Source organism: Haplochromis burtoni, unplaced genomic scaffold, assembly GCF_018398535.1.
Source record: "Haplochromis burtoni strain Fernald_Lab_line unplaced genomic scaffold, NCSU_Asbu1 Contig_140, whole genome shotgun sequence".
Taxonomy (NCBI): domain Eukaryota; kingdom Metazoa; phylum Chordata; class Actinopteri; order Cichliformes; family Cichlidae; genus Haplochromis; species Haplochromis burtoni.
The window spans coordinates 819,499-832,278 of NW_024582501.1; the positions used below are offsets into that span (position 1 = coordinate 819,499).

General features: G+C 41.6%; 1 protein-coding gene across 2 annotated transcripts in view; it reads left to right on the top strand.

The window, feature by feature from the left end:
- Positions 1-216: 216 nt before the first annotated feature.
- Positions 217-12,780, top strand: part of add3a (adducin 3 (gamma) a) — a 108,931-nt gene continuing 96,367 nt past the window's right edge. Inside the window, exon 1 of one of the 2 annotated variants that reach the window (XM_005931310.3) lies at positions 217-419. The gene's annotated coding sequence lies outside the window, so the exon portion shown is untranslated. Of the gene's footprint in view, positions 420-8,258; positions 8,333-12,780 lie in introns of those variants that run through there. The other variant, XM_005931311.3, reaches the window with a different exon arrangement.

Below are 12,780 nucleotides of genomic sequence, written 5' to 3' on the forward strand. Positions count from 1 at the left end.
ATGTGATTAAACCGTGAACCGTGAAACAGAGCTTTTATATTCACCTTCTGGTTGAATCAGGTCAAAATATAAATAATACACGTCAACAACAGCACGCCTGGATCACGTGCGCTCAGTCTCCTGTGAGGGATTTGCAAAAAAATGCACCGCCTACTTCAGCACATTTCACTTCCTGCTATATTGTGAGCTGATGTCGTGTTTCCGCTTCAGCCGGCATATGATCTCCACAGCATGCGTGCTGCCTGCTCTACCCGCTGGGAGCGGGTCAACACCACCTTACTACCTGAACGTCAGTGAAAGTTACCGGACATCTGCTCGTTTGAGGTGAAGTTGAACGAGTCGGAGACAGAGAAGGTCGGGGACAAGTGCACGCCTGCAGATCTACTGGCTGCTTCTAACGCGAGACCTCCTCATTGCAGGTATTCACATGTTTGGTGTATAATACATGTACCGTGGGTCTACACAGCTTTTCATTTATTCATTCGAACAGTGGAAAACATTCTAGCTTGGGAGCCCTTTTATAATAGGGATTTATAACATTTTCATTTTCAGTGAGTTTTTAAAGTTGAAGGTCAAGTATACTATAGTAGTACCTTCTGCACCTGCACTCAGTGTCCTTTATCAGCTTTACTATTAGTGTTGCACCAGTGTAAAAACAGTGTTTAAATTACAACAACTAACTTATTCATTTATTAATAATTTATTGTTTGTATTCTTTTTAATGTTTGTTTTCTCCCCTTTTATTTATGCCTTTTATCACTTCATCATCCAACATCCAGCCAGCTTGCAGCTGATGCGACATAAAAGCTTTAAAAACAAAGAAAGAAGCCATTGTCATCAGTTAATCCAATCATGATCAGCTAATTTCGGTCAACAGAGCCAATGTCTGCCATATGTGGAGCATCCCCAATTTCAACATACAGTATGTGTTTTCAGAGATGGCTAATGCCTGTCTACACATGTCTAGCATTTAGCCGGTTTCTAATACTTAAAAAGTGTACAACAAAATCCTTGCAATCAGGATGTTTTCTTTTCATCTACAGAAAGTTTCAAATTGAGTCTGACATCTCCAAATCCAGAATGTGTAAGAACATTAAAAATGGCCTGTTGTGATCCTTTTTTCTTTTTTTCTTTTTTTTTAAATTTATAGCTTAAATCACATGAGTTGTTAGCAAATTTTCATCAATCAAGACTTGTACCAGATAAACTTTTTTTTTTTTTTTTTTTTTTTTTTTTTTTGCAAAGTAATAATAATATGTTTGATAGTGGAACGACAAGCTTCAGTTTTATCTGGGAGTACCACTTTGCCCACAATAAAGCCTTTTTTGAAGTCTAACTGGGCAGCTCTTTCTCCTGCAGAAGCACCTCTGGCTAGTAAAAATCTTTTCATATCTAGTTTCTTTAAATAAACAGTGAATATCACTCACTGTAGGGGCAGTTCAAAATACCTACTCACAGCCAATAACACCCTATGTCACAATAGCTGTCATGTGGCAAGGCTTGTTTCGTGAAGGGCAGTTAAATGGTCAGCAGCTGACTTTATAGTCATTCCTCCTTTGTATTTCATTGCTTGCTGTCATTTCCCTAAATTTCCCCATATTTTTATTCCCCCCCCCCCCCTTTTTTTTTTTTTTTGTTATGCTCAGAAGCCTGGAAGAAAGCTTCCTCCATCCCTCTCTCGCTTTCTTTGTGCCTTTATGTCACCCCATCTCATCAGCACCTCTGTGTATGAGATATTTCACAACCTGTAAAGGCTCTGTAAGTAAATCCATTTCCATGCCAAAGTCTGGTTGTCCGAACCTAAAACGAACCCAGACAAATATGATAATTGACTCCAAAATGCCTGGACCCTGACATGCTTGATGTTGGGTTTTTGTTTTTTTTGTTTCTGTTCCTTCCCCTCTTTTATTTTGCTCAGCAGAGCTCTTTGAAAAGCTGTGAATGTTTGCCATATGGACGTGAAATCTAAAACGGTATTCCCCCCTTTCTCTGATTTACTCAGATCGAAGGGGCCCTACTTCAAAATCCTTCAGGGACTTTCTATAACTGAGCTATTTAACCCAGACCAGTGACTGCACGGGGGGAGCATGTTCCATATTTATTTTTACTCCACCTCTGCACATCCTCTCTGATGCAAACTCAATTTTCTCTTGTGTTTTTTACTCCAAGTGTTTCGTAAGGTCCCCATGAATATTGCAGTTGCTGGAGACTCAAGGGAGGGGAGATGGTGAGGTTTCTGTCTCTTGGTTCTAATGTTAGTTGACTGAAGAAGAGGAATATTGCAGATTATTGGGCTTTGACAGAGTGGAGGGGGAAAATGACTAACATTTATCAGTTTATCCAGCTTTTGTTGCAGATAATTTATGATAAAGCTTTGCTTTCACACAACTCGGTCATGCTTTTCTGATATGGTTTTGAAGATTTCTGTTTTTCCTCCCAAATTTCCATCCACCAGCACATCTACCTTTATTATCACTATACTGTATGCCCTTCCTTGTACGGTGTCATTGGTGCAACATGCAGGTGATCTAACTGGATTTCCCCACCAATATGACTTTCAGTACTTTATGACTCACCCTCTGTCAAATGATTATTGGTAAAGTGATGTAAACCAGCTCGTGCTAGATAGTGGTGGAAAGCAAATTGGAGCTTGTTAACTAAACTTACATTGCATCTTAATTAAATTCCTATGATGTTTACCTGTATTCTGCACACACAGTTACGTTTGCGTAGAACCTTTACGAGCCAAGCAGAAGGGAGTCTTTGGGTTCAACACAACTGCCGTCTTTCTGTCTGAGCTGATCTCTTGTTTGTCTCTTATGAATAGTTTTATAATAGCACAAGACATGACTGAGTTAATCTTCAGATGAATGCTCAGGCACAGGAAGTACAATGTCCATTGTGGTGGGGGACTGGACTGACAGCCTCATAGATTAAGTGACTTAATAACAGAGTGGCTGTGACTGGTTGAGTGGGTGCAGTCTGTAGGGACCGTTAATGAGGCGTGTCTATAGTAAGTCTGGATTGCTTGGTAATGTTTTGTGGAAACGGGAATAGGAAAAACAAGGAGGCAGATATTAAGACTGAAGGTAATTGATGAATGTTTTGTTTTTTGTTTTTTTTTTTATGTTAGGAGCTGCTTTAGTGACCACATGTTAGTGCACCTTTATTATTTCCTGGCCTTAATACGTCCTGCACACCTCAATGTTTTATGCAGTCTTTTTATTGCGCAGAACTGCACAAGAAAAACGTATACGTGTTTGTGAGCCCAAAGCTATTTAAAATGCGTACAGCCCAGTGAATTTGAACCTGTCCAGAGGACAGAGATGACTTCATCATTACCTCACCCTGCTCTGCTAGAGGACTTATCAAAAACATGTGGCTCCACTCTCCCTTCTCACTGCAAATTGATTGAGTCTTGGACTCGAGTGTTTTCCTTTTGTTGGGGAATGTGTGCGTTTGTGCACATGCTGGCTTAATTTTATCATCTTAGATTTACTTTTCTCTCTCTGTCATTCATTTGGCATGTTTCGGCAAGTTGCTCTGGGTTTGGTCAGACAGGATGGAGGCCCACAAGGTTGGAGAGGATGAAACGCCATGCTGTTTAAGCATGTGTATGTGTGTCTATTACACCCAATGAGACAAGATGGCAAATGTATTGCGGTGGCATTTTAATTTGGCTGTATTATTACCCAGGTGAACAATATAGCTTTGTAGACTTTAAATCTGAAATTTAAGGCTCATTGTTTGTTTTACAGAAAGTAATGCAAACCACCTAAAATATTTTAAGTTTTTATTATTGTTATCATTTGAGCTACAATGTTATCTGAATGGAAAATTGTTTTGAGTAGGACTGAGTGATATGATCAACCAGCCTCTCAGTCCAAAATCCAGGGATATTTAAAATAGATTTGTAATACAAATCTATTTTAATACAAAGAAGCAGCCGACCGGAACGATACCCGAACCTTATATCGCATTGTAAGAGATCTAACTGGGGCTCGTGGTGGCCGCTGTGTCCCAATCCGAGACAAAAATGGACGCGTCCTCCTTACTGCAGCTGAAAAGAGACCAACGCTGTGCCAAACACTTCTGCGATACTCTGAACCAACCCGAGCCACTCCACCTGTTCAAGGCCAAAAACCTTCCATGGGCCTTCTTCTTGTTGATATCGGACAAATCTGCGCCGCCGAAGTCAAGACATTAATCCTACTCCTCAAGAGTGGAAAGGCCGCTGGCCTGCACGAGATCCTCCCCGAAATGCTGAAGCATGGTGGACCCCAGTTGGAAGCTGCCCTTACAAGACTTTGTAAGGGCAGCTGTTTTGTAAGGGCAGATGTTTGTAAGGGCAGATGTTTTGTCCAACATGCGATGTTGGACAAAAGGTGTCATCATCAAACTTCCAAAGAAAGGTGATTTGGATGACTGTAACAACTGGTGGGGCATCACGTTGCTGTCGGTACCCGGGAAAGTGCTTTGCCTCGTTCTTTTGAATCAGCTACGACGTGCAGTGGATGAACAATTGTGAGAAGAGCAGGCTGGCTTTCGGAGTGGCCGGTCGTGCGTCGAGCAAATCTTCACCCTCCGCATGATTGTTGAACAAACATGGTAAATGGCCTGCATTTGCGCTTTTACTCGGTCCCTAAGGACCCCAAAGCGCTTTACACTACATTCAGTCATTCACCCATTCACACACACATTCACACACTGATGACGGCAAGCTACATTGTAGCCACAGCTGCCCTGGGGCGCACTGACAGAGGCGAGGCTGCCGGACACTGGCGCCACCGGGCCCTCTGACCACCACCAGCACCACCAACATTGGAATACCAAAGGAAGATTTCTATTAATTTCATTGACTTCGAGAAGGTTTTTGATGGCGTCCACCGGCCGACTCTATGGGCTATCCTACGCCACTATAGAGTCCCTCAGCAGTTTGTAGATGCCTTTCATGGTCTCTACTCCAACTCCTGCTGCTGCGTCCGGACGGATGACGGCTGCACAGATTTCTTCAAGATCAATACTGGCGTCCGACAAGGATGCGTGCTATCCCCTTTCCTCTTCCTGTTTGTAACTGACTTCATCATGCAATGATCAGTTGACCAAGCTGGCATCGGTGTCCCCTGGCATGAAGCACGTAATCTCACCGACTTGGACTTCTCGGATGACATTGCTCTGCTGGGCTTCACTCAGGAAGACCTCAAGAGTTGAATGCGCTTCCGCTTTGCCATATTTGACGTCTACCCCGTTATCGCCTGGCCAAGATCACCATTACATGGCTCCCATGCACTGGCAAGAAAAAGCAACCCCGACCAAAGATCAGATGGTGTCGAACGTTTATGAATGATCTGAGAACCATTGACATTGCCTGGGACGAAGCCAAAGCAGTTGCCGCTGACCGACATCGATGGAGGTCATTAGCTGCCCGATGCGCCGCTCGGCGTAGGAGGAACTAAGTGCTAAGTAAGTGTAGTAGTAGTAGTAATAATAATGGATTGTATTTATATAGCGCTTTTCGGGACTCCTCAAAGCGCTTTACAATACCACTATTCATTCACTCTCACATTCATACACTGGTGAAGGCAAGCTACAGTTGTAGCCACAGCTGCCCTGGGGGGCACTGACAGAAGTGAGGCTGCCATATCGCGCCATCGGCCCCTCTGGCCATCACCAGTGTCTTGCCCAAGGACACAACGACCGAGACTGTCCGAGCCGGGGCTCAAACCGGCAACCTTCCGATTACAAGACGAACACTCAACTCTTGAGCCACGATCGCCCCCACGATACAAATGGGAATTATTTTAAATCAATAAGATGAGCTTAGATAACTTTGAAATGATTAGGCCATTAAATACACAACCTTTTAAACCTTTCAACTTGGGATATGTTTGTGTGTTGGGGGGACTTGTGGCTAGCTCAACTAGCGTGGGTAAGCTAGTTTAATTGCAAGGATATTTGTCAGATACAGGAATTTCCACCCTAGTGCTTTGTTCTAGACTATTTGCCATCAGTAATACACGGCCAAGTTTCCATGGCAGCACATTTACTAGTCATGTAGATGAAAATGTCCCATTGATGTCTGTGTACAAATCTCCACATAGTTTCAATTGCCTGTGGTTCTTTTCAGCAGTTGAAGCTTATACGTTAAACATTTACTGGGTTACCATTTAGAATACGCACCAATAAAGTAGCAAAGGAAGAAGACTTAATGAAAAAAAATTACCATTTTAAAAAAAAAAAGAAAGGGGAAAAAAAAAAAAAGGCCAGCTCTATAATGGAGCAAGAGATTAACATTATCCTCTTCCATTCTCGACTATTTGGCCTACTTTCCTTCAAGGGGTAACGTAAACAAAATAGCTGCTTTTTAGCCAATGACATCAATTTATTATCCAAAAATAATTTGTGTAAAAAAACAAAACAAAAAAAAACCAAACAAAAAAAAAAAAACCTCGACAAACTACATTGTTGTTGCGCTCAATCTCCTGCCTCAGTCTTCCATATTTTTTTTTTATACGTCGATTCCCCTGACTCCGAGGTCTCCGACGGAGCCAAACAGTTCCTTGTTTTATGCCTTTGTGCATCCACTGACATTGCTGTTTGATGAGATATGCATGTGGGCTGGGTGTTTAGATTACACATTTGTTTGGTTGCCAGAGGTCCCAGCGGGGTGGGGTTAGAATAACCTTATTATACACTTGTGGGCGGATGAATTACTGAAAGCATCTGACCCAGCGTGAAGTAGAAATGACTTCTATCCAGCTTTGGGGAGGTGTGTTTATTAATATGTGCATGTGTGTTGATATTTACAGCATTAGTTTCACTGTATATTTTCTTTTGTGAGCGTGTGTGTGAGGACAGGCCCGACAGAGAGTCAACAATGGGTCTACTCACGCAGTTCGAAGGCGTTTCCATAGATATTAGAGCGTAGGAACTATGGCAACACAGCCAGACAATGACCACTGGTGAAGGAGACTTGGAGCCAAATGAACTTTCGGGGCAGACGATGGCTCCTATGAACCACCCCCTGGTGGTCGCTTTATTAAAAGTCTCTCTACACAGGTCAACAAGTTTCAGATCTGGAAACCGCCAAGAACCAAAATTCAAGATGTTTATTGTCATGGACACCGCAAAACACAAATGGCTCTGCAGAGCAATGACATTCTTACTTTGCAGGTTCCCTTCAAACAACTAAAAAGAAAGTAAAGTAAAACAGTGCTTTGTAGCACTTGTAGCTTATGTGTGGGTGTAATCAGAATTTAAAGTGCAAGTAGTTGCAACACTGTCACAGAACCACACTGCTGTTTTCACTGGGTTGAGTGTGTAAGGGGGGGCATTTTCCCATTACTGTGCATGAATATGGAGATTAGATGAGAAATCTTCCAGGTCACAGAATCTGCTCAATTAACAGAGTGTCATTTCGCATATTTACTGACAAAGGGAAGAAAATGTCATCTGAATCCATTCCTCACAGCATGTACATGTCAGCCTAATTGGAGCCTAATCCTGTGTCTGCGTGTGTTTCCAGTCATGTGAGTAGCTTCTATGGATGCCTTCATGCCATCATTATGGGTGTTGATCCCCTTGCTGCCGGGGGATCTGGAAAGGATGCACTAGTGCCATTTCTGAGTATGACTAATAGCTGAAATTCTGTTTTCACACACTGTGTGGAAATTCTGGGATCCAGCTAATAAACAATGTTTGTGTTTTTCCTGATGCAAAAGGTCCAACAATTATTAACCTAAACAAAAACCTCAGCATTGGCCTGACTGGTACATCCCCATAACTCCTGTTCAAATGGTACAAAAGCACACAGTTCAGGCCTGTATGCAACAATCAGATGATTTATTTATATAGCCAGTATAAATATATGTATACTGTGGCATTTGTTTCCCAGTTACCAGCTTGGTTGTTTCAAAGTCGGTTAGGTAATTTTTTGAAATTCTGGACCCGTTATGAACTTGTTACTTTGGCCACTGTATTTGAATGTGGTATTTTTGTGGGCCATTTGGGTTCTGACAGGTTATTTATTTATTTTTTTAATTATTTTTTGTTTGTTCTTGGATATCATTTAACTTTTTTTATAAAAAGAAGAAGTGAAAGTAAGTGTGTGAGAGAGTGAACTCCGGTTGGCCTTGTTTAGGAAACACACTTTATTGCCTCTGTGACCAAACAGCTACATTTACCACATCATCTGCTAGGCACGCCCTTGGCTTGGTTCCTCCTTGTGGAAACGCACAGGGGCACACCATGGTATTGTCACATCACACACTGTGACAAATCTCAGTAGGTGCGCTGAGCCTCGGCTAGCTGCTGAAACCTGGTGTTGGTGTGGGTATGTACTGTACTGTGCTCCTCTGTCCTATCGCTATCTGGGTCAGCTTGTTTACTCAACTCTTGCGCTCGACTAAAATGCAGCATCAGCACTGTCAAGTGTGACCTTGAGTTTGTTTTGGAAACTATTTGTTATCCTTAGTCATGCTTTAGTTTGCTATATTTGCCTGTGTGCTGTGGTAGGGTGTGACAAGATGCGACATGAATCTCAATGTCTTCTTACAAAACAGTGCTGACGTTTATATGGCACACAGTGAGAGTTGTTATTGTTTTGATTTTAATGACACTGAGAACCCCAGACAGTCAGCCATGTGGTTTTCTTGCACCTGTGCTTCCCAGGGATCACTCAGCAATCATTTGATGTTATTTTAAGCACATGTCACAGCTGGCCTTAATGAAATGTTGTATTTGAAGGTAACCGGTACCAGTAAATGGACTTGGACAGTGAGTGTTGGTGACAGAATCATAATGAAGCAAATCCACGCTGTAATTCTTATGCTGAATTGCACATGGCCATGCCACCCTTGTATGCATGCTGCATGAATGTTGTAACGTGAATTCAAAAGAGGCCAAAGAAGGCAGACGAATATTTTAAACTGCAGTATGTTTTCTGTTTGCTGGATCGATGATCGAGTTATGTAGACTTGTACTCCTGAGATCTGACAGTCATATAACTTGGTAGAGTCAGATGTGCAACAACCTTGATCACATTATAGTGGTATGAACTCCAGATAATGTTTCAAGAATCAAGTCAGAAACCACCCAAAAAACACCCAAATTACCTGTAATAAGATGTGATGCAGCGGTATCAGCAGCATGACACGGAGAGAAGCTAAACGAGGCAAAGGAGCGATGTTAGGAGGGGTTGAGTTACCGATGTTCAAGTTTCCCATTTTCTCCAACTTCTGTGCGTTTGACGTGTAACAGTGGGGCAGCATCGCACTATTGCAGAAGCTGTAGAAAGAGTTTCCTATATTCTAGCTATGCTGCCATGTAGCTACAGCCAAGGTGACTGCCACTTCTAAGGTGTGTAACATAGCAACAGCATTACGACATGTAACCACAACAGTTACATGTGTTATTAGTCACCAACGTGACAATGGGGTGGTCAACATAATTTCCGAAATGTTGCTTAAGATGTCTTTTCTTCTTCCAACTCAACTGCTAGCCAAGCCATATATAGTTGGCTCCGTGACATCAGATCCTTGTTGCTGCTTCCACCTTACTCAAATGTGCAGTTGTGTAATTTTACAACACAGCAATCTCCACAATTTAACTCAAAAGCAGCGTCTACCTCCATATATTCCATTGTCTGCTTGGATTTGCGTGAACAATGGTTCCATAATGTAGTCGCTGATGACGTCACTATACCGAGCTCTATACTCGGATTTATTTATAGGGTAGGTTGGGCGTGCAGGAGTGACACCCGCTGCACCTGCTTGTTTGCCTGTGAATTCTTTGCACAGTTGCCAGTTCTGTTCTCACATGAGTGCAGCTGAACCTCATACACACTTCTTGTTAGGATGCCGGCAGACTGTTTCCTTTTCTATCCGATGTGTTGGACATCTGCATTCTCACAGGTAAAGTGTCAAAAAAGTTCCCATTTGTCCAAAAGTGTCTTTGAAATTCCCTAAATGCAGAATGCATTGGAACAATGTGTACACGTCAGACAGCTATGAAAGGACTCACTGAAATTTAAGCAACAGCATATTTTTGAGTGTTTAAACCCTGGTAAAGTGTCCGAGTGTAACTTGATGGTGGAAAAGAAGTTGAAGAGGGGAAAAAAAACAATTTACATGTACAGAGGCATGTAGCTCATCACCTGCACCCTACCTTAAATCTGACAGTTTCCTGAAAGCGAATACTTGGTCAGCTCAGGCTATCATTAAAACATCTTTTAAGTTTGTCCTCAAGAGCTCCAGTACAAATACAGTATAATATTCCAGAGGGTTTTATGTGTGCTTTGACGTCATTACTAAAGCTGGGACCTTACCTCATTCTGAACTCCCACCTCAGTCTGGTATCGAGGTCAATGTTTCTGCAAGACAAATCGCAGTACTGTATGTGCAGGAGCAGTGCGTTTATTACACTGTGCTGTTGTTGCTCTGCATTAGCTTTGCTGGAGGGCTGCTGCATGTCATTAGTGATGCATTCTGTTCACTAGCCCCAACAGCATGTTTTTAGAGTAGTTTGTGTGTGCGCATGGCTTGTGTTTGTTTGCACATTACACTCTTTTACATGTTTGTGTATTTGAACAGCACATTGATGTGTATACACCTGGGTTCCCTTTAGATTTCATTGAATTTAAGTAAACTGCACATTTTTATGTTCCTGTTCTTGCTGATGGTGCTTCTTACTTTTTAGATGCTAATTTTACATCTTTCATTTTATAATTTGTCCATGGGTTTCTGAAATTGGTTAATACTAACTGAAAATTAAAAGCGCAAACAAATATATGTATCTGTGTTGCAGCACAGACTCTATCTGTTGTAGGTCTTACTGGCTGTGGGATTGTTTGCCCGTATTAGTCTCTCAGTCATTATAGAGGGAAACCTGCTGAGACGGAACAGAAATAAACAGGCTGTCGTAAGATAACAGATTGCACTCCATCACATCCAGTGTTTGCTATATCTTATGAGTTTAAGTTACTTAAGAAGCAATATTGCATAATATCCTGTGTATTCTGATTGCAACATTGCTCTTTTATAAAGAAAAGATCCACCCTAAAGTCATTAAGCAAAGACTGAGGAAACGCTGCATTTGTATTTCAGTCTGTCAAGTCATGTCGATATGTCAGTTTAGATTTGTGAGTTGTCTTGTTCTGTTTTTCTTAGCACAAATTTTATTTCTCATCACTAGCTAAGCCAGAATTATTGTGTTGCACCTTCAGTTTTAAGTATAAGTAAAGAAATTAGGATGACCAGGTACTGTTTAGATTGTATAAATGTCTTTCAGTAATAACATACACAATATTAATTTAAGTTTAATCAATGATACTGGTTCAGAAGATGCATAATGATGTTTTACAGGTGGCTTAATCATTATAAATTATTGTTATTTATTTTATCCATTATTTATCCAACACTAGCTACTTTACTTAATGGCTGCCTTATTATGAAGGGGTTTACACAGCTTGTAGCTCAGTTGGTAGATTTTTATGGCAGATGCCCTTTATTGTGCAACCCCAACGTATTTGTGTCTCCTCCCTGGACACAGGACATAGCTGGGAGAAGACACTATATTGTGTGGTATAGATAATTGGATATTGTTTTATAGTATAACCTTTTTGTAAAGGGTTTGTTTGTTTTTTAAAGGGAATTTTCAGTTCAGCTTTTTACAGACATAAAGACAGACAGACCACATGAGAGGAAGCATTTGGTGACAGTGGAAAAGACAAAGTCTCCTTTGACAGGAAGAAACTCTCACAGCACCAGGCTCAGGGACGGGTTGCTGGGGGGTGAGGGAAGGAAGATGGACTGTTAGAGAGCCAGAGATTAACAATAGCTAATGAATAAATGCAGAGTGGTGTATAAATAAACAGTGAGTGAAGAAGACATGCTCGGTGAGGTAGATCAGGGTGACCTGAACAAGTTTTATCAAAGTTGAGCCTAATCTAATCTGCTCTCCTGAATCCAAACTGGGAGCTGTTTCCATAAAAGGGGGGGGGCTGAAAGCTGTAGGCTCTGGTTCCCATTCTACTTTGTTCTTGTGGTTCCTAGGAATATTTTTCAAAGTACTCTGTTGGGATGATGTGGTTTTAAATCCGGTTTAGGTTTAACAGGAAGCCAATAAAGAGAAAACAATATGGGGCAAATAGGCTCTTTTTCTAGTTCCCAGCAGTACTCTGAAGTAGTCCATATTAAACTTTGATTAAATCATAAAAATAATTTGAGTCTGTTTTTCCTTTAAGCATTTTAAACAGATGACAAACAGTTATCAGTTCTCACTCTCAGACACTGTTTCCACTGAGGATGTATCTGTTGCAGTCTAGAGGAGATACCCTATCAGATGTATGTGGTGTTGTGTCACATGTTTGGACTCTTGTCACAGGATGAGAAGTATGGGAATGTTGTATTTCCTCTACCTCAGCAGAGGAAATCTCTGGCAGGGACCATCTTTTGTTCCGTCCTTTCAGGATGGCTGCTGATATATGTTTTGGGTGTGAGGTTAAACAAACGCAACACGGTCGTGTGATACCTGCAGACTGTCTCTGAGCCCTTGATGGGCCGGTAACACAGTATGGGGTTTCAAGAACAATTGCTTTTAACTTGCACCAGTGTCATTTGTCTTGTGCTCAAAGCAGTGTTGCTACAGTTGTCAGTAGTTTGAATCTCAATCTGTTTTATTGTGCCTGAAAAGTGTGTTTCATGGCCTGTGGAACATCACAGTAAGGGGAAATCATGACAAATCGATCTGTGACACATCTGTGTGGGAGTGAGTTTAACTTTT